This window comes from Callospermophilus lateralis, chromosome 3, assembly GCF_048772815.1.
Source record: "Callospermophilus lateralis isolate mCalLat2 chromosome 3, mCalLat2.hap1, whole genome shotgun sequence".
NCBI classification, from domain to species: Eukaryota; Metazoa; Chordata; class Mammalia; order Rodentia; family Sciuridae; genus Callospermophilus; species Callospermophilus lateralis.
The window spans coordinates 52,735,237-52,757,982 of record NC_135307.1 but is presented as its reverse complement, the minus strand read 5'-3'; positions in this window follow the sequence as shown (position 1 = coordinate 52,757,982).

Here is a 22,746-nt window from a genome sequence, read left to right as displayed (position 1 = left end):
TATTTTTAATTTTAAGTCACATACATTATAAATTAATCTGAGACCTCTATATCAATGGCTTATTTGGCATCTCCATGTATATACTCCAAAACTCAAATCAACTAAAGCTGTTCTTGTTCTTCTATCCTTTCTGTTCTGTCACTCACCACAGATCTGATCTTTCTCGTTTTCACTGTCTCTGCGAGTAACACCATTATCAACCCTGTCATCCTTTTCTGAATCCTCTACTCTATTCTCCTTCTCTTTCTCTCCCATATTAAATGAAACACCAAGTATTTTTGATACCTAGCTGTCCCTCAGACCATTTTTTTAAATTTTGCCAGTCTTCAAACTACAACATTTTGCTTCCTGTCTCTCATTAGCAGACAAAAATAGCAAGAAGATGCTGCACTGATGCCCATTAATATGCTTTTACCTGTATTGTTTCTCTTTCAGGACAGACCTTCCTTTTTTTTCTCTACTCAATGAATATTTTTTTAAAAAATTCAGATTCTAATTGAAACAACATTTCCTCTGCATTCCACTTTAAAAAATAAATCAGTCACTTTTCCTCTGTTATTTTTAGGCTTCCCATATATTTTTCAAGAGGGTAGCATCATTTTCTGTTCTCCTATTATCTATTTTCCTTAGAATCTCTTTCCTCTAACCATGAACATACTGAAAATGTGGAAGTTATAATGCATTTTCTTCACTAATACCACTTTGAAATCAGCACATCCTTGTGGGTTAGAGCTGGCTGAATATAACTGCTTTGCTTTTCTTGATCAATTAATTATATATAGTGAAGATTAAAGGCTGCATTCCTATGTAATATATAAATACTTCTGTACTTATTAATATATTTTCTTTTGATATTCCATTTGTGGACTATAGAAGTTCAGCACTGCATTTGATGAAAATAATAACTCTGTAACAATAGAATCCCAGAGATAGTGTTGGGCACCCTCCCTGAACTCCAACATACTCTATTTTCTTCTATCTATGAACACTGTTATTTCTCATACATTAATGAAAAATTCTGTGATATATTTTCTTTCTTGCAATTTTAGTTTTGACATATCAATCTGTCAGGAATAGCAAGTCAAAACTTCAGTAAATCTCTACTGAAATCTGAGAGCTTGAACTTAATTTGTTAAAAAGCTTCACATATTGTACCTTTTCTCTTCCTTTGACATAATGTCTTGCATTTGTGTGTGGAGTTAGCATTATCAAATGTTTCCTCTTATATTGTGGTTTCCCTTTCTTTAAAATGTAATTACTTTGGAAACACATGCCAAATGTAAACTTAGAGAGCTAGAAGAAACTTTATTAAATTTAGTGAAGATTTCCCTCTTCCTTGGGAAACTTAAATGCACTGTATTTCCTAGGGACTTCCATTGCTTTCAAAGACATGAGTGTTATAACCAAGGGGGCGGGAATGATATTATATCAAAAAAACTCTCCATATTTCAGTTTTCTGCCTTGTCCATTTCACTGATCAAGTTAAGAAAAACACATTTAATAGTATTTGCCAATTTCTGGGCTGATTTTGACATGCCTGTCTTTCTTTCACAGTTCTTTAAATAAGGTCTATTCTCCTGTAGAAATAAGCCTTTACAAATATTTCTTCATTGAATGCATAGCTATGTTAGGAAACTCATTTTTTACTAAAATTGATTATTGCTGATCTTAATTTTTCTCTAGTAACATCAAACTAAACATTGTTCCTCATAACTCTATTAAAAAGATTATTTGAAGTTCTATGGTTTCACACAGACTTGCTCTTTCCTTTACTACTTATTTTGGTTAATCAACTTAAGACATGATTTTTTACATCCTATAATTATTTTCTTTTTCTCATTCTTTCACTGTCAGTGTTTTCCTGTCTGATTTTCTCTTCCTTTTCTCATCGTTTTTTCTATATTATAGTACAAGTGGAAACATATTTTTGTGTTTTTTTCTAAGTCTTAGTTTAACAAAATCACCTGTTACATATTTCCATTACTCAAGAATATTTTCACTTCTCTCCCCATCTACCCTATCATTCTTTGCAAAACTCAGGGCAAAACTTGTCATTGTGAAATAAAATAGATTAATTCAAAGAGGGAAGACTAATTTTCTCCAAGATTTTATTCTACTTACAATTTTTTTAAATCAAAGCTTACTAGAGGAGAGATTAGGATTTTGTCAATATATTAGTTATCTATTACATCTTAACAGTATTATTGCAATGTTGGGGGCTCAAAATTGCTTGTGTTCATGATTGTGAAGTTTGTGTGGGTGAGTATTCTAGGTGTGGCTTAGGTTGGTGCTTTGCGTCAAGATCACACAAATCTGGAGTCAAAGTGACAGTTAGACCTGAAGTTTTGTCTGACTTGCTTCTTGATAAAGAAAGGTCTCCCTTCCTGGCTGTTGGTCAGAGGCTGTCCTCAGTTACTTGTCATTTGAACCTCTCCAACATGGATATTGACAAAGCCCAGGTTGTTTCTTCAAAGCTAATTAGGAAGAGTCTCCTTGAAAGATGGATTGCAATCTTATGCACTATAATCACTTATATACATCATCACTATGTCCTCTCTGCTTCGCAAACTCATGCAAGTTATAAGTAACTCACAGGCATCATAAAAACTCTAGAAGTGCATGAACATCAAGAGGTAGTGATCATGGAGGATTTGGGGATATTAGAAAGTTTCATTTTTAAATTTATTGCATTCTTGATTGTTTATGTATGTCTGTTGACTCAAGTGGTGATTAACAGAAATTCTCCCAGATTTAGGAGCAATACCTGAACATAAGGGTAGACATTCATTCATTTCTCATCTGGGGATTTTAGAACGTGAGAGATTTGCTAAACTTCAAGGAACACTGCTATTTTGGTCTCTCATGGTGAAAAGAAAGTGAGAAGGAGGAATAATTTCTTATGCTTCTGTGTAAGGGAACAAAACACTACCAGAAGAGGAGTTTGGGGAGTTTCCAACCACTTGCCTAAGAAAAACAATGTTAGGAATATTCAAAAGGAGATAGGATACATACAGTAGGGCACAGTTTAAGAAAAGTATGGATGGCCTTAAGAGACCCTCCAGCACAGAATTTTTGTGAAAGTGAATGCCAGAAACATTACCACAAAGATTTTTTTTTTTTTTTTTACCACAAAGATTCTCCAAGCTAGAGTTCACCTATTAAACCAAATCAAAAGTAGAAATGGCTTCATTCTCCCCCAAAATACCCTGCTAGTAGTGATGCCAGAGACAATAGCCCATGAAACCAAGAAGTTGAAAAAGCAAAGAAACGACCTTGCCATGTTATGCAGGGTCCATTTTCTACCAATAAAACATGACCTGCTGAAGTAGTTTCTTATTTCCCTTATTATAAGAATACCTCTAGAAGTACCGAGTTGGACAAGATGAACCAGAAAAATAGAAAACCCTTCGAAGAGTGAAAGGTAAGAGTCATAATGACAATGATTACATTTCATTGAACACTTGGCAGCTGAGATTCTAATAATCAGATTAGTTTAAAATTGCTACACTGGTGATATTATCATATAATAATATTAAATTGCACTTGAGCTTTCCCTATTTATCAGGGACACATGCTAGAGTTTTTAAAGGAAAAATTCATGGGTTTTCAATAATAAAGAAATCTTCATATTGATTCATAATGAGTATTGCTTTTCTGGTTAATTCTTATACAAGTCTCTGATATTTGAAACTGATCTAAGTAAAATTAAGTTTTTAAGCATCAAGTCTTCTCCATTGTTAATGTTACAAATATGTGCTGATATATAAATCTCTGGTATACCCTTCGTTGAACACAAATCTCACTTAGGGGTGAGTCACATTTTCTTGACTCTATAGTTGCTATCATGGCACTAAATATACTTGTGATGATTTTTCTTTATTACAGAATAAGAAGAAATCCTGCCCACATTCCAGGGGAACAGTGGGAATGGGGTTCCCGTCTGTGGAATTGGCTGGCTGAGAAATAAAATTTAAGAGAAATAAGAACAGTGGAAGAAAAAAAAAAAACACAGAACACAGAGAGCAGTTGCAAAAGCAGGGGCAGGATGGGCAAGCTGATCAGATGGATCAAGCTTCTGGAAAAATGGCTCCAGCACCTGTTTTATTTATATCAGGAGACATCAAAGGCCTTCCATAGAATGTTTTCAAAAAAAAGATTAAAGGTGGGCTGTTTAGTTCCTAACGGGTTATGCCCATCTCCGGAACCAGCACGAGGAACATTCCTAGCAGAGTGGAGGGAAAGGTCACTGGCATTGGGTGATCTATTCCTATGAGAAAGCCACGGAAATTTCCCAGTTCCAGGCCTCTCTTCCCCTGCCTACCATGCCTGGAGAAATTCATGTATTCCACAGATGGCTTCCCGCCCAGCAATTAATAATGAGTTATTGTAAACTTTCTTATAATAGTCACCCTTACTTCATATTTTTGTAATCATTCAGGAAATCTCATGAATAGTTCTGAAGTTATTCTTCCTCAATAGGAAGCTGCCATCTGAAGTAGCAACAAAATGTTAAATAGTTTAGGACATTTATGCCTATTCTCCACTAATATTAATGCCAATGTAGTCTCTAAAATGGTTTTTCAAATTCCAGATTTATTGAATTAAACTGTGTTCCTTGAATTGCCACTTTAATAAATACCCATAACTTTTTGTTATATACAAAACACCCTCCCATGTCTCGCACCAGTAAAAAGGCATTAACTTTTATTAATTTCATTTTGAGTAACAATTAATCAATGTGTATATTTGGGGGGTACAGTGTGATGTTTTGATCTAAGTACACAATGTGCAAAGATTCACTCAAACCAATTCATATGTAATCACCTTACCGACATCTTTTTTAAGTTTTTTTGTAGAAATGAAATTAAAAATTCTATTCTTTTGGTAATTTTGAAACACACAGTTCCTTATTATTAACTGTGGAAATCATGCAGTACAGTAAATCCTTAAAACTTATTCCTCCAGTATATATGAAACATAGTTTAAACTTATCACCATCTCTCCTTTCCCTATCCCTACCCCTCTTCTTCAACCTCTGGTAACCACCTTTATATTCTCTTTTTCTATGAGATTGACTTTTTTAAATTCCACATAGAAGCTATTATTCATACTGTATTTATCTTTCCCTACTTGGCTTTTTTCAGGTAGTATAATGTTCTCCAGTTCCATTCATATTGTCCCAAGCAAGAAAATGATTCTCTTTTTAAATGTATTTTTTGTGTGAGTGTGAGTATGTGTGTATCTAAACCTAGGTAGATAGATAGATACTATATTTCATCTATTATCATATTGCTCAGTTTATGGACACTGAGTTTACTTCCATATTTTGGCTATTGTTAATAATGCTGAAACAAACACAAAAGTGCAGGTAGACCTCCAACAGACTGATCTATTTTTACTGGTGAATTTTAACTGTGCAAAACAGTGGAATTTATTGTGATATATTATATAGGCACCTACAAAATTTGTTCAATCATCTTGCTCAATACATACCTTTTGCTTCCTTCCTCCCTCCCTACCTTCCTTGATTGACATTCTCCTCTCTACTTGTCTCCCTTCTATTTTTCAAGAAATCTCCACCACCACTGCCTGGTTTCCTCTCTAGCTTCCACATATAAGAGAAAACATACAACCCTTAACTTTCTATGTGTGGCTTCTGTCACTTAACATGGCATGCTCCAGTTCCACTCATTAACTTGCAAATGATATGATTTTGTTCTTCTTTATGACTGCATAATATATACCACATAATATTTGCTGCATTTTCTTTATCCAGTCATCATTAGAACATAATGATTCAAACTCTTTTGGATACATACAAAAAGAGGGATGGCTGTACCATGTGATAATCCTTTTTGTAGTTTTTTAAGGAACATCTATATTATTTTCCAAAGTAGTTGTACTAAAATACATTTTCACCAGTAGTGCACAAGAACTTCTTTTCCTTCTCATCTTCACAAACACTTTTATTTGTCTCATTTTAAGCAACTGGTATTTATTGAATTAGTTATAAAGTTTCTGTGAATTAGTTCATAAATCCACATAGCCACTCTTTTTTAATACTTTTTTTTTTTAGTTATAAATGGACACAATGACTTTATTTTTATGTGGTGGTGAGGATCAAACCCAGTGTCCCACCTGTGCTTAGGCAAGTGCCCTACCACTGAGCCATAACCTCAGCCCCATAACCATTCTTTTGAATAATGAAAATGTTAAATATTACCTGAGCACTGTGTTTTTGGAAAAGAGCACTGGTTAAACACAACCTTTTTTGTGTTCCAGAAAATGACTTACTATGAATAGCACCTTTCCCCATATGACTTAACATGACTTTACATTCACCAATACCTACTTTTTACCTAGAATGAGGCCAAACTCAGGCCATTTTTTTTCCAGTTTTTATTCCAAACTGCCCTTTTTTCCCATTTTTTAATTTTTGCATTACTCATGACTAGATAAACTAGTAGTTCTCACTGATTTCTCATGACATAATGCTTGCTAACTAGAGTGTTGTCAAGCTTCCATCGCCCTTCCAGGGCCCCATGCTCGGGCTTACCTTTATCCTGAATCAGCACACAACCCCTCCTGGGAACAGGCTGGGCTCAGTACCCTGCTCTCTCTTTACCTGGTCTAGCTTTCTCCTCCATTTCTCTCTTGGTAATGAAGCTTTCTAGTCAAATGTGAGGTGACAGCTCATTGTGGCTTTATTCTCCTTTCCCTGATTATTACAGATATTTTAAATATTTATTTTTTTTTAGGTGTAGACGGACATAACACAATGCCTTTATTTTTATGTGGTGCTGAGGATGGAACCCGGGTCCCGGCTGTGCTAGGTGAGCCCATGTTGGGGAGCCCTCTGCCACTGAGCCACAATCCCAGCCCCATTGAAAGGCATTCTTAGTGCCCTGCAGGACCTCCAAGAAGCCTCCACTGCCATTTCCTTCCACCATCTTCAGACCAAAGATTCCTAGAGACATTGTGGAGATTTCTCTGCTTTCCTTGTTGTGTATCATATTTCTCAATCGGCTGTCCTTTTTACTACTTTATTTAGAAGAAATTTAAAAAGTAGGCATGTCATTATCAGAAAGATCAACTTTCTGCTTAGTTTACATTTTCAAATGCTTAAATATTCAAACTCCCAACTCTCTGAATTCAAGTTTCACTATAATGTACTCACCACCACCTTGGGAAGAGTGAATCCTCTTTCCTAGAGGGTAGGATTTGCTGATGCTCCTTCTTGACTTCATTTTATTTTATTTTTTTTCCTCTCTTTTCAGAAATCATTTCTCTCTCTCTCTCAGTCTTAATCTAAACAACCCTTACTTTTACTTCTGGCTCTTAAGACTTTTTCACCCCCTGTCTCACAGGTAGTACTATTGCACTCAAGTTTTTCCAACAAAAAAATTGTAAAGTTTATTCCATTATTTTATATAGAGACAACTTTGTGCTAAAAAAAAAAAAAAAAAAAAAAAAGTCATGTAATTCATGATGATGTTTCTTAACTAGCAAGACCAGGTGCAAATCACAAATCCTTGAGTCCTCATCTTCATTCAATTTGAATTTGTCAGTACTACTTCCTTCTTCATTATCCTTCATATTAGTCCTGTGAGAAAGCAGAATTACAAGCATTAAGAGAGCCATTTTCCAAACACAGGAGTTGAAGCAAAGGAGTTAATTGACCTGTGAGTGGAGAAACCACAGAGAACATAATATTCAATCAACCAAACCACACCATCAGAGCAGATAAGAGTGAGCTTTGATTAGTCAGAAAATAGGAATGAATTTTACAGCTAGCACTGCATTAATCAATATGGAATTAGAAGTAACAAAAGTAAAGATTTTAAAAATATTTAAAAATATAAAATATTCAAAGGATTTATTTTCAGTAATTCATAAGTTACAGCTACTTAAAATGTAACGGTTTTTATCAATGTAAGTTCTGTTAGGCCTGCTTAAAGAATTTGGGATAAAAATAGAGATTCATATTTAAATAGAAATTAAATATTTACGAAATTAAGCAACTTAATATAATAAACCATATATTGACACCAATTTTTAAGTTAATGAGTTTAAATAAAAACATACATCAATGAGTAAAACATTCTTAATTATACATACATGCTTTTCAAATACAAAAAAAGAAATGTAGTGTAATATTCTGTTAAGGTTCAGATAAAGAGAGACCAAATAGCAAAGCAAGGTGCTGTCAAAGCTGCATGTGCTGTGTTCCTTCTGTAGAGCAAATCAGAGATGGGTTCTTATTTCCATTTGTAGTCCACCAAATTACCCCACTATCAGTAGTAACACAATGCCTGCCTGTGCTGGCTGGCCCCTCTAGTTCTCCACACAGTTCTCAGATTATGGTCCTAACGTTTATGATTGATTTATTCACTCAAAAATAAAAGTATTTACTGATTGATTTTTCTTATATGGAATAAAATGACTCTTCTAAGTAAGATAGAAGAGGTCTGTCTTCACCTACACTACCATTCTTTCTTCCTCAGCTCTCATTACACCATGGTACACCTTATGAAACAAAAGAATCACTTTCAAATTTTATAGTCTAGTGCATCTTTTAGCATCATGCATTTTTTTTTTGTTAATGAGTAATAGGAGCATTGTAAAATCTCATTCTTTTGCAGTTAAAACTGAATATATTTTAAAGATAATTTCATCAACTTAAAAAGTATTTCCCCTATTCTAACTTTCAAAATTGTACCATCCTTTTTCACAATTAATTCACATCATACAGATCATTAGCTCAGTGGGTCATTCAGCTCCTACAGGAAAGAAATCAAACACAAGTAACAAAGAGAAGGTTAGTAAGAATTATTTATTGCATTGGTTTACATAGCAAGGTGGTCAGTCCATAGGGAGAGTAGCAAGAAAATCAAGTGGAGAACAACAGATATGTTTTTGGCTACAAATTAGCATATTAATAAGCTATGTTGCTATCTTTCCATGTGCCTGCACAAATTAACACAAAGTAAAAAAATTAAAAATCAAAAAAAGTTATATATATATGTATATATATATGTACATATATATATATGTCTAAAATTGTATTAGCTCGCCCCCTTGTCATAGCTTTTAGCATCAAAATGCATTTAAATGAGGGTTTCAATTATTTTGGGGCAAGCTGACTGTGGTCAGATTTGCTTGTACCAGTTGCATGCTTCATGGAAGTTTGTCTTAAAGAATGAATGTAGTTGTGGAAGGTCCCCCTGCCACCTATCTCAAGCATACATCCTGTAGTCTTTTTCTTTCAATAATTGCTGACTTAAACTTTAAACCTATAGTTCTGGCTCAAAATGTTTTTGTTTGTTTGTTTTTTTTCTGATTGCTACACTAACCACCTAAAATTATACCCGTGTTTTAGTGCTTAAGATGAACCTTTTCACACAGGGAGAAATTTCTATGGTCTACCTAATTAATTATTAATCTATTTTGTTCTGTAATTAAGTATAATTGTCCATCTTCTATAGTTTCTTCTTCAAATTTTATATATTTTTATATAAAATTATCAATCTAGTTATGCTATAAGGAAGTCTAAGCAATTATTATGGTCACTACTACTCTTATACTTATCAAATATATTTCCACTCTGGGGAACTATTTAGATTAGCTTATTCAAAATATGTCTTCTAATTAATTAATACTTAAAAAGACGAAGAGTTTGGTGAGTGTCTCAGGTTCAAAACAGGAAAAAGAACAAAACAAAAAACAAGATAACAGTAATCACTCGGAGTACTTCAAAAATGGACAATTTAATTCAGAAAAAATAATCCTAGAGGATGAGAAATTTCAGACATAAAAGAACAGGACACTGAAAAACTATAAAATATTACTGAGAGAAATTGTTAGAGCAAATAAATGGAGAAATAAAACATAGTCATGATCAAAAGACTGAAGGTGTGAGATTTCATGAAACTGATCCATTGTTTTAATATAATCCCAAAGTCTGGGCAGGCTTCCTATGGAAATGGGCAAACTAAATCTTAACATATGTTAAATTCAAATTTCAAAGACCCTGGTAGAACCAAAACAACTTAGAAAAAGCAGAGAGAAATAGAACTAACACTTCATGACTTGGATTATTTTACATTATAAAGACAGTGGTTTGTTTGTGTATGAACATAGTAACATAGATGAAATAGCAAAACAAAGACTACAGAAATACACCCAAATATATATGGACTGCTAATTCTCAAGGTAAAAAGCAAGGAAGTTTAGTGGAAGCATAAATTTCCAATAATTGGTTCTGAAATAACTATATATTCAGATGTAAAAAAAAAAGAAAAGAAAAAAATATATAACATTGATTTATAAATCATATCAACTAAAATATATCATCAACCTAATTATAAAATCTGAAAATCTAAAGGTTCTGGAAGAAACCATAAGAAAATACATTTGTGACCTTAGGCAAGGCAAAAATTTTCAAAGCTGTAATAACAAATGCATAAGCTAAAAGAAGAATAAACTGCTGAACTTTGCTGTAAAATAATGTACTAATGAACAGCATTTCTACTCACCAAAATACACTTGGAGAGTGAGAGAAAATATAAGCAAATTGTATGTCTAATAAAGAACATATACATTTAGACTACATAGAAGACTGACTGCCAAAACTCAGTAAAAAAACAACAACAACAACAACAAACAAAAAAATAAAAAAACATAAATGGATAAAGGTTTGACAGACATTACACCAAAGAAGATACACTGATGACAAATATGCACATGGACAAATATTCAATATAATTAGTCATTAGGAAATGCAGATTAAATCCACACAGTGAAGGCTGGGCTTGTGGCCCAACAGTAGAGTGCTTGCCTAGCATGTATGAGGCCCTGGATTCTATCCTTAGCACCACACATAAATAAACAAAATAAAGATATTGTGTCCACCTACAAGTAATAAGCAGACTTTTTTTTTTTTTTTGAGTTTTTTCAGTGTAGGGGGTTCATGAGGTTTTTTTTATTTTTAATAAATAAATTATTTTTGTATTTTAGTCTTTAACATTAAAAAACATATGAGATTTATTCAGCATGTTTTAATGTAACCCACAATACTAATTTATTAAGTATGTGACAATTTTCCTCCTTTATGCAGGAAAAAAATTAAAAAACAAACAAAAAATAAACCCTTCTAGGTTTTTTTTTTTGTCCTCTTGTTACTCATTTATTTCTTTCAATTATTTATAAAAAATATAAGTCGATGATTAGTAGAATTAATGGACATATATTCCAGAAGCTGATGGTATCTAGAGAAGAGAATCATTGAATTACTACTGATTCAAACAGGAAACAAAACTTCTCTCTTTTTTTTTTCTTATAAAACATTCTGCTTTCACAAGGTTCACTTTACTCAAGCTGTGCTAAACTTTATATATAAACTGTAAAAAAATGAAATTTCATGCTTAGTAATTCATATTTAAAATGTGATATTTCTCTAAAGGAAAACGGTGTTACAGATCACTATATACTGTAGAAAAAAATGTTTCTAATCTTTTAAGAACAAATTTTTATATATCTTAAGTTTCCTGAAAGCATATTTTTTTGAGGGCACTTGTCTTCATCTCTTCCCATATTGGATGAAACTTGAAGGCAATGTGAGAGAAGCAATGTCGGCAGGAGTGGTTGGATGTTTTAAAATTGTTGCAATACTTTTGAGATGGGCAAAGGATAGGTAGTCAGTGTACATAATGAATGCTGATCAGGTTGGAAAGATGGAAAAAAGAAAAGGAACTAGATTGCTAACAATTTCAAAGCATTCCCCCTCCCCCCATCTGGTTACCAACCTATCCTGGGAATCAGGGAGCCCCTTGGAGGGTTCTTTTCCTGGTTTTTGGTCACAAACGCAAGACAGGAAGAGGAGGGGGTTAGAAAAAAAGAAAATCTGAAATCTATAAAGGGACACTACACACACACTTCCGGTGGATTGTAGCTTTGGGTCCTTTTTCTCAGAAAAAGTTTATTTCTGTCCTATCCCTTAAAGAAAACTTGGTTTCTACTTTTGCCTGGGGTATTTAATCTTCAACCCAGAGGGACCAAGGATTCAAGCTTTATTTCCAAGACAGATTCTTATTTCCTGATTTACCATTTTTAAAGTTATTCAATACACTTGTTTTAATTCAACAATATCTAAAGATATTTTAATCATGCATCCTGCTCTGATATTTTATACTTAACAACAACAACAAAAATGCAGAAATTTCTGGTTTGATGATAATCTAAAAGATCCTAGTTATAGGTATACCAAATAAATTCAACCTGCAAACCATATAATATGAACATCAAACTTGGCCTCAAAACAGAAAACTTAAAAATTGTAGTTCAAAGAAAATATGTATGAAAAGCTAGTAAATTTTGTATGAAAGAATGAATACTAATTACTGAAATGATGACTTATGCCGCAGTCTCTGGCTGGGCACAAATCACGAGTCTCCACACAGCTTGTAGATTCAAACAGCAATTCTTTATTCCCGAACTCACACCGGCCGTCTACAAACACGCTCTGGGGGAATCCACGTTCTCTGCCCAAATCCACTTCTCCCAAATCCACTCTCTGCCCAAATCCACTTCTCCTGGGCTTCTGTCTCCCAAAATATACTGTCTGACCCTAAGAACTCAAGAGGAACTCAGTAGCAGGATACGCCCTATTCTAAAGGGGGAACACCCTAATCTCCTATTATGCTAAACTGCCCTATTCTAAGGGGGGAACACCCTAATCTATTATGCTAAACCGCCCTATTCTAAAGGGGGAACACCCTAAACACGGATCCTGCCCTGGTCCTTGAGCAAGGTCACCTTTCAGAAGTCCTTCCACTAGACAGCATGGGAGTAAGCTGGCAAGGAGATTGTCATACCTACTTGGCTGATGGCTCCCAGCATCTCCCCCCTTCTGATTAATTAAACAACAAGTAATGTGGCTTAAGGACCGTGCCTGGTAGGTTGTCCAGTTCAACATATGGCTCTTACCCGTCATTGGAAAACTGACCTTTAGGTGTCAGACTTAGGGGAACACTAAAGGATAAGATGAATCTATCTGGAAAAAAAAAAAGTGGTATTTCCAGTGATCTGTGAAACACCTGCTTTTGGATTTTAAGCATCCACTTTCCAACTTGTTTTATGATTGTTATTAATATTAGCTCTTATTGTCTTGATAAGTATCTATCATTATGTTGGGCTATAATTTTTATAATGGATAATCCTTCATTTAAATTTGCAAGTAGTCAATGAATTAAAATAAATTTGCTAAATCTCAAATACTTTTCTAAACCAAGTTCAAAGATCTTAGAGATAGCATCCCATGGAGCTTTTAAATTAAATATCAATGATTATATAAATTATTGATTAGGACCCAGATGAGCTTTATCACCATTAACTCACATGTCACTAATGTATTTTCTTAAATAATTTTCTTCAGTACTCAGAGATCTAGACCTAAACAATGGAAAAGACAAACAACTTGATAAAGTTGTGGTTGGATTTTTCTCAGCTGATTTGAGAAAGCCACAAGGAAATAAAAACTGGAGATATTTATTTCATCAAAACTAGTTTTTATGTACTTTGGGCCTACTCTACATAGATAAGAAGCAAAAGTCAAAGAGGACAATTTACATTATGAGAAAATCAAGATACCAAGTAAGTGATGGTTTATATAAGGATGATACGTGCAGTTGATGATAACTAAGTGTGTGTTGATACGTTTTAATTGTAGAGATAAAGCAATAGTTGGTGATATTATGTATTGACTAATATAATTTTATTTTTGAGTATCTGAACTAAAGTATACCCAAAATGTTTTGGATTTAAAGAAACAAGAAAATGGTATTCAACATGCAGTATTATTTTCTGTAAAGGTATATGAATCAACAGGAGCAATGACTTCAGAAAGAGCAGCACAGTTATTCCATGCATCAAAGTCTTTCTTAAATCTGGAAGATTTACACATAACAATAGCTAAAATGAAGAGCCATAAATAAGAAAGGAGTTTTACAAAATTATGAGCTATAAGTGACTTGAAGGCAAAACTGGGAAACTAGATGCATGTAGTAACTATTTCCTGGTCCTTGTGAGAAAAGTGATTCATACTTAATATAACAAGAAAAAAAATGATCCAGGTGAAAGAAAGGACCCTTTGAAATGACTGAGGTTGAAACATTATGGTTCCCTCTTAAACAGAAATTTTCTAAATTGTAAATGTTTAGGAGAAAAAAAAAAAGAAGTAGCAACTTTGATTAGAGAAGAATAATTTGGAAAAATAAACATCAGAATACTGTAGTGAATATATAGCCTGAGGGACTTATATTCTGAGTAGTATTTAGGGTTTGTGAAAAAATAGCAAAGTTGGCTTTGGACCTGGTTCCAGTAGTCATACTTCACAAAGTTATATGCTATAAGATAAATCTACCTTTGCCCACACAAAAGTCTTTTACTGGTCTCAGATCAAATCTAAAATATTTAGTCTCAGGTGTAGACTAAAATACTGTCTATGAACCGATAGATACCTTTGCAACATAATATGCCAACACAATGCATCTGTATATCAGTCATATCAAAACTATAGCTCTTGCTGTGTTTTTGATGTAATGTGTGTACCCTTTGTTGCAGAGGAGACCTGTCTGCAGAGCCAAAGTGATGGCAGGGGCTCCACAGCCACCAATTTTGGGGATCCCATAGGAAGAAATTCAAATGAGTCACACAGAGTCAGAAGGGAGTTTATTAGAAAAGTGAAAAATAAGGGGAGCATCCCTTTGTTCTTGTCTTATTCTTTCATATCCCCTTAAATTGTTCATTACCCCTTTTTTAGTTCTCAGCAATTTTTTATTGTGAGGGTTGTGAAGACCTACTCACAAGGAGTGGGTGTGACATGATCCTGAAACAATAATTCCCTTGAGGGATTATGATTAACTATGGGGGGGCGGAGTTTGGCACAGCAGCCTCCATTTTCCAGAAGTGGTTTTGATAAGGTTTTCTATGGTTCCTTGTCCTGAGACCTATGGTGTACCTGTCTGGTGTCCTCCCTTAAGTTCTCTCCCTTCATTTCTCTTCCCCACTCATTGTTCATAGCCAAGAAGCTACCTAACACTTCTCATCTTCTTGAACAATTTTTAATCACACTACGTGTTTTAGCTTTTGTTTCTTCTGTGAAAGCCATCCAGATACCCTATTTCGAGATATGGTTCTTCATGAATCTCTCATATTCTCACGTATTAAAAACTAATAGTCAATATCTTCAGGCTTATTTATATTTCAGATAGATAATGCCTCCTGTCCTGGAGATATGGAGACCCCTTCTGTTCTCCTTCTGAAGATCTGCTCATATTCCAGAGTAGAGAACACAATGTTTTCCAGCAGCTTTGAATATTGCCCTTGCTGCTCTGCCACTGTGACTTATTTTTAAAAGAGAAATGTTTCTTTCTCTTCCTCTATCTCTCCTCCTCCCTAATATCTCCTCCTCCCTAATCTCTGGAGAAACAAGATTACCTTCCTTCCCAGTCCTAGGCAGTTATTGGTCTTGAGCATACACCCACCACAGGACCACAGTAACTCAGACTTTCTCACCAGAAGACCTCAGAAATTATTATCTCTAAAATTAACAAGTCAATTAAAACTCCAGACAGAGAACACATGGGATGTAGCCTTTGAGTCCCTTCATTGAAAACCCCAATAGATCAAGGACCTAGACATTACACCAGAGATCCTGCATCTAGTAGAAGAGAATGAAGGCCTGTCAGGGACCAAAAGGGAGTTCTCCTTCAAAGAATAGCCTGACAGTTACAAGAAGCAGCCCCTGGGAGACATCTTGCCTGAGACACCCCTGCAGCCATCTATCTCCATGAGACAGCCTATGGCCATTTGTCTTCCTGAAGCATCCTGTGTTATCTCACCGTATGAAGACTTCTAGCAACTGCCGATAAGACAGCTTCCCCATCCCCAGCCCATAAATACCCCTGTGTGAACAATAAAAGTTTGCAGCTTGATCAGAACTACTGTCTTGCTGTCATCTCTCTGTGTCTCTTGTCCCTTCATTCCTCCCCATCTAGGTTCGCTGCCCACGCTGATGTGTCCTGCCGGTCGGGACATTTGGCGCCCAACGTGGGGCTCGAGCCTTTGACTGAGAAGGAACGCCGTCCTCCGGGGAAGACTTGGCCAAGCGGGAGCTCGCGATCGCCTCGGCAGACACAACCGAGAGACAGATCCAGGAGGAGAGTGAGGACGACGCAAGGTGAGTGACACACCATGGGACAAGCAGTTTCGTCACATGATTTGTTTTTGTCAGGCCTCAAGGAGGCCCTCAAGACACGGGGGGCGCGTGTTAAGAAAAAGGACTTAAAATTATTCTTTTCATACATAGGAGAATTGTGTCCATGGTTTCCCCTTGAAGGGACCATTGATGGTAAAAGATGGCTTAGAGTAGGAGAATGTTTAAAAGATTATTATGAATCCTTTGGCCCAGAAAAGGTGCCTGTTCCCACCTTTTCTTACTGGAATTTAATTAATGAAATTCTTAAAAGTTCACCCTTTGACAATGGTACCTTAAAACTTGTCAGGATTGGGGAAGAGGCTATGCAAAAGACCTCTCCTCCCTCTTGTCCCCCCTCGGCATGCCCTTCAGTTAGTATAGACACAGATCCTTCTCAGTCTCCCCAGGACCCTGGGAGCCTTCCTGGTCCCGCTCAAAATCCCACCCTAATGAATAAGGCTCCAACGGCTACCAACCACCTTTATCCAGTTTTAAATCCCGGAGACACATTGACCCCTGGGGAGGAGGCTACCTTGGAGAAGGAAGCAGCTCACTACCATTCAGAAGATCCACCAACTCTCAGGACCCCGCCACAGTCTATAGGACTTACACATCCCCCTCCCTCCTATATCCCTCCTGCCTTTTGTGCTCCGGCCCTTCAGGGGCCAACTGCCCCCTCAGATATTTTTTCTCCACTTCCCCTGCCTAACCTGGCTCCCTTGCGAGAGTCTCTCCAACATAGACGGGAACAGATCCAACTCTTAAAAGAATTAAGATCCCTTGACTCTGAACTCCGCTCATTAGCCTTAGGCACGGAGTCAACCGGAGGTGGCCCAAGGCGGTCCAATACGAAGGCTAAGCCGCACCGTCGGCCTGTTCTCGCCTTCCCAGTCACCCGCAGTCAGGCAGATAAGCCCGCCCAGGCTGAGGACAAAGACTTAGACGAGGATCTAGAGGAGGAAGCCGGGGAAACGGATCAAGGGGATGAAGCGGGGGGAGGGCAAGAGGGAGAGCAGGACTCAGAGGATGAGGAGTTCACCCCTGGGCAGGAGGGAACCCAGAGTGTTTACAAAAAATTAAGCCTGTGCTTTCTCGAAAAACTTAAAAAGGCTTGTACTCACTATGGACCCACTGCGCCCTACACATTGGCTTTACTAGAGAGTCACAGCGCACAATGGCTTACTCCTAATGATTGGAAATTTTTAGCCCGCGCCACCCTCAGTGCCGGAGACTTCCTGTTATGGAATGCAGATTTTAAAGAGCACTGTCGGGAAACTGCTCAAAAAAATTTAACCAAGGCTTCCTCTAAATCCTGGACTTATGTTAAGCTAGTGGGCAATGCACCTTTTGACACTAACCCTAAACAGGCGCGTTTCCCTGCTGGACTCTTGGCACAGATTCAGACAGCTGGCTTACATGCTTGGAGACGCCTCCCTCAAAAGGGCTCGGCTACCACTTCCCTAGCAAAAATTCGACAAGGGCCTGAGGAGCCTTATAGCGACTTTGTTGCCCGGCTTAACCTAGCCGCGGAGCGCCTGCTTGAACCAAGCGAAAGCGAAAGCACCTTTGTAAAACATCTTGCCTTTGAAAACGCCAACCTGGCATGTCAGGATGTTCTTCGACCACATAAGGATAAAGGGGAAATTTCTGACTTTATTAGACTCTGTGCCGGGGTGGGTGCAGCCCATGCCACGGGTCTCGCCATAGGTGCTGCCTTTACCAAGGTCTTTCCCAATCCTGGCTCACGTACTTGCTTTACTTGTAAACAACCTGGCCATTTTGCACGCGTGTGTCCGACAGGCAAACAAAGCCCTAGGGATAGCGTCTCCTCAAACCGAGACTGAAACCACCCCCAGGCACCCTTTGCCCTAGATGTGGTAAAGGTCGTCACTGGGCCAGTGAGTATAGATCTAAGATGCCCTTGGACAGCCTATTTCTTCCCGCTTCTCAGGAAACTCCCTCTTCCTTACCTGCACTTTAAGGATTACTCCACCTCTGTCTACTTAAAAAAGGGACAATAAATGCAGTAATGTGTTGATATTATAGATTGTTTCTCTGAATGGGTTTCTAAAGCATTGCACAATCTTGCAGTTAAAAGTTGGATTTAAGTAATTGTTTAGTTTGTGATTTCAGATAGTTCATGCTAAAAAACTTAAATACTTAGGATGAAAAATTAAAAAACTCTACTTCCAAGTTGGCAAGTAACTCCCAATCATTGAGTTTTATTTTTTCATCATTTTTGAACTGGGTAGCCTAAAAAGAGTTCACTAGGTGTACCAGTATATTAACTTGGGCAAAAATAATATATTATGATATGATATCTGTTCCCCTCAGTGTATAAGATTCAAAAAAAAAAAAAAACTGTTAAATTAAAACGTTAGTCTGGCTTATTGAAATGACATTAATTAGCAACAGTCTTGGAAATTTTCAAAGCTTAATTTTGGATATACATGGCAGTGTGTGGATTTTTTTTCCAGGTGATTTAATGTAAATACTACTTTAGGAACTTCAGAACAAAGAAAGTAGCTTAATGATCCTAAAGAAATTTCTTCTGATGGTAGAGATCCTATTTTCAGTTTTGTGTGAGCAAGTTTTTCTAGTGTAAAAAGATATAAAAATATAAAAATTTGAGAATTACATCTTAAACTTGTATCATAATTTTCAACATCCAAACCTGAAAATTATGACTTATGGTTAAAATGCCTTAGGCATGAGGTTTCTGCTCAGAATTCCAGTTTTCCCATTTCCTTCCAGACCTCATCCAGGACTTAAGTTGATATACAAATAAAAAAAGCCTGGAGTCCGCTCAGTAGGAGATAGATCTGATGACAGACCTAACCTGATCTTTTCTTAAAATTGAACATCTCGCCATAAAACCATAAAAAGATAATTTCGGCTTTACTATAAATTACTGCAAATTCTGAACCTGCTTGGAATGCCTGTCCGTGCCTTGAACTCACCCATGCCTGGCTCTCTGACCAAAGGGCAGCCCTCTCTGAAACTTAGTGACACCTCATAAATATTGGCCTTCTCTGGCCAGACAACAACACTCTCTGAGGCTCTAATGGTCCTCATAAATTCTGATGTTGGGGCCAACAAAAAAAAATGTAAAACTACCATTAGTGTGATGCTTGTCAGAGTTCTGTTATCTGTAACCCCCCTTTGTGTAACTTTCTGGGCTATAAAGCTGGGCTGTAGGAAAGGTGGGGGCTGTCTTGTTCCCGCCGTTTTGGGAGGGAGAGGCAGCCCAGCCAGTTGAAATAATAAGCTTGCTGTAATTTGATTTTAATTGGAGTCAGTTGTCTTTTCTTGCATCCTGGTCTAACATTTTGGAGTTCCCCAGCGAGATGACCCTGCCCGACCAGATCACAAGACCAGACTGCTGAAAATTCTGAAGCCGGCCTTCGCTCCAGGGCTCGGGGCTGGAGAGCCACTCTACAGGGTGCGCAACTTGAGGCGTTCCAAGGCCTTGGAGTGAGCCTTCAGTCCCAGGAGCACTGCAGTGAACTGCCGCACTAAAACTATCAGCAAGCACCTGGTGGAGGAGGCTTCCATAGGTAAGTTAGTCGCGATACAAAATAATACCTATGATATTGATGTTGGAGTTACTTCCTTTGGAAATTGCTCAACAGTAAAAAATCATTCCTCACCCACCCCATCTCTTTGTCCCCCCAATGGCACAGTTTTTATGTGTGGAGGAAACTCACCTTCCCCAGGCTTCCAGCGAATTGGACCGGTGGCTGTGCTCTTGCCTTATTACTCCCTGATATAACTATTGTCCCAGGAGATGAACCTCTACCCATTCCTAGCCTAGACACCTTAGTCAAAAGACACAGGCGGGCAATACAGGCCTTACCACTCCTTGCCAGCCTTGGAATAATAGCTACTGTAGGCACAGGTACAGCTGGCTTAGGCACGGCTATACACTCCTACCGCCGCCTGTCTCAACAACTTATAGATGATGTACAAACTCTATCAGGAACCATTAAAGATTTACAGGACCAAATAGACTCCCTGGCAGAAGTGGTCCTTCAAAACAGACGAGGCTTAGATCTGCTGACAGCTCACCAGGGAGGTATTTGCTTGGCCTTAGGGGAACGATGCTGCTTTTATGCCAATAAATCAGGCATAGTACGGACTAAAATTAAGCAGCTTCAAGAAGATTTAGAAAAGAGACGAAGGGAACTATTTGAAAACCCCCTCTGGACTGGGCTTAATGGACTTTTACCCTACCTTCTTCCACTATTAGGCCCTTTGTTGGGTTTACTTTTAGTGGTGTCCATAGGACCCTGTGTTATAAACAGGCTGGTACAATTTATTAAAGAACAGATTAATATTTTGGCCTCTAAGCCCATACAGGTTCACTATCATCATCTGGAGATGGAAGACCGCGCTGCCAACATTTAAAAGGATGTTCTACCCTTCTCACAGGCTTATTTCTTAAGTTTACATCCCCACAGATCCCCCCTTTCTTAAAAGTGTCTTTTTACCTGAACTCAAACAAGACTAAACCAAAAAATAAATGGTATTTACTAATTACTGGCCAGTCATCCTTTTAGGACTCTTGCTTTTCTTAGATTCTGTATTTTTTGAGCTCATAATTTTGATCCTACAGACAAGTTAATGTTTTCTGATCAGTTCTATTTTTGTTCAGCTGTGGAGTTTTTAAACATTGCAATGGAGATTTCACCTCAAAAAACAGCTACAAGGCCTTGTATATGTGTGCACACTTGTGTCATGTGTTGTATGTCAGTATGTCTGTATGTGTGTATATGACAATTGGCAGATATGTGAGGAGCGCTCAAAAAATAATAAATAAATAAATAAATAAAAATAATAATAAAAATAAATAAAATATAAAAATAAATAAACAAATAAATATGGATCCAAATATTTTTGATTCACGTGATTCAAATGGTTCAATTTCAATTGGGTAAACAGATAAAAGTAAAGATGTCTTTAAAATTAAGCTTATAAGTTTTTCTAGGTGTTCAACAATAAAACCTAACAAAATGTTGATGTCTATAAAATAATTGCTTAAATTCAGAAAGTTACAAGTATTGTTTCATAATGTGAATAAAAAAGAAGGTTAACAGATGGAAAAGAAAAACTAAAAGGTTCTAGACATGGATTTAATAGAGGAAAAATGTGTTTCTGGATAAAAAGTCTATATGATTGAGTTAACAAAAGGGTTTAAGTAAGTGATAAAAAAGGTCTGTGTAAATGTGTAAGTTTTTGAACAAGTGATCTTAAAGAAATTAAAAATTATACAACTATGGTTAAACAATAACTGTTATTTTTCAATATTGTAATGTTATTTCTTTAAGAACCAAACTTGGTTAATATAAAATCATCAATGTAATTATGGTGCTATTAATTCATATCTTCCAGGTATACAAGTCTGTAAGGTAGAAGCTTCAAAAGAGCATTATATCAAGCTGGTGTTCTGAAGTTGTATGGTAATTTTAGGCTTAAAAGAAAAGCATGTTGGAGATTTATTTATATCATTTGTGTTCTCTAACTGGATTTGTTATCAATAATATATGTAAAGTTCTATGTTACTTTACACTGAGATACAATTCAAATGTATTTTTAAGTTAATGAGAGCCTAATCTGTGTAAAGGTTTTATTGTACAACACAAAAGTATTTTGCTACTTTTCTGAAAAAAAAAAAAAAAGGGGGGGGGGAGGTTAGAAGTTTTTAGCCTTTAATTCATATTTTAGATGTGATATTATGTTGTGTTAGCTAATGTTTATGTAAACTCGAACAACAATTTATGTAAGCTTTGTAAAATGATGTCTAAAAAACAAAGATCAGCCTCAGAACTATAGTGCTTAAGATTTATGAAGAGCCTGAGACTATGAAAGAAGTAGGCCAGATTTCAGTACATTTAAAGTTGTATCCAAAAGTTGGTTTTTGCCAAGATTACTAGGATCTCAAACAGGGGATTATAATGTATAACCCTGCCAAAATTCGAGGTAGCTATTATATAAACTAAATATGTTTTTACCTTAGTTAATCTTAGTTTGTAGTTTGCCTATAGATGGTTTAAAGATTGCCTGTTAATGTTTTGCAGAGGTACTACTTTAAGAACTCACGACCTGGGTTAATTTAAGATAATGAGTTACAAGGAGCCATTACCTACAGGATAGAGAGATAGCCTTATATTAAGAGTACAGGGCTTTAATGGCTGTTAATTTATTTGCTGGATGTTTAGGATCAAGTTTTAAAATTAAAAAATTTGGCTCTTGCCCTCTGAATCAGTCTGAGTCAGGGAATAGGGGACTTCTTCAAAGAGCTTTGTAACTCTGGGCCACATAACTTCCCGAGCAGGGAGATTAATGAGACCAATGGAGAACAGAAAGCCAATTAGTGCATTTGCTGTGAAGAGGAGGGTCATCAGATAAGGGAGACATCCCTGATGCTTCAGAGGGAAGCCATATGGTCAAGCAAGGCCTGGACCCATCCTAGCGCAAATGGCACTAGCAGA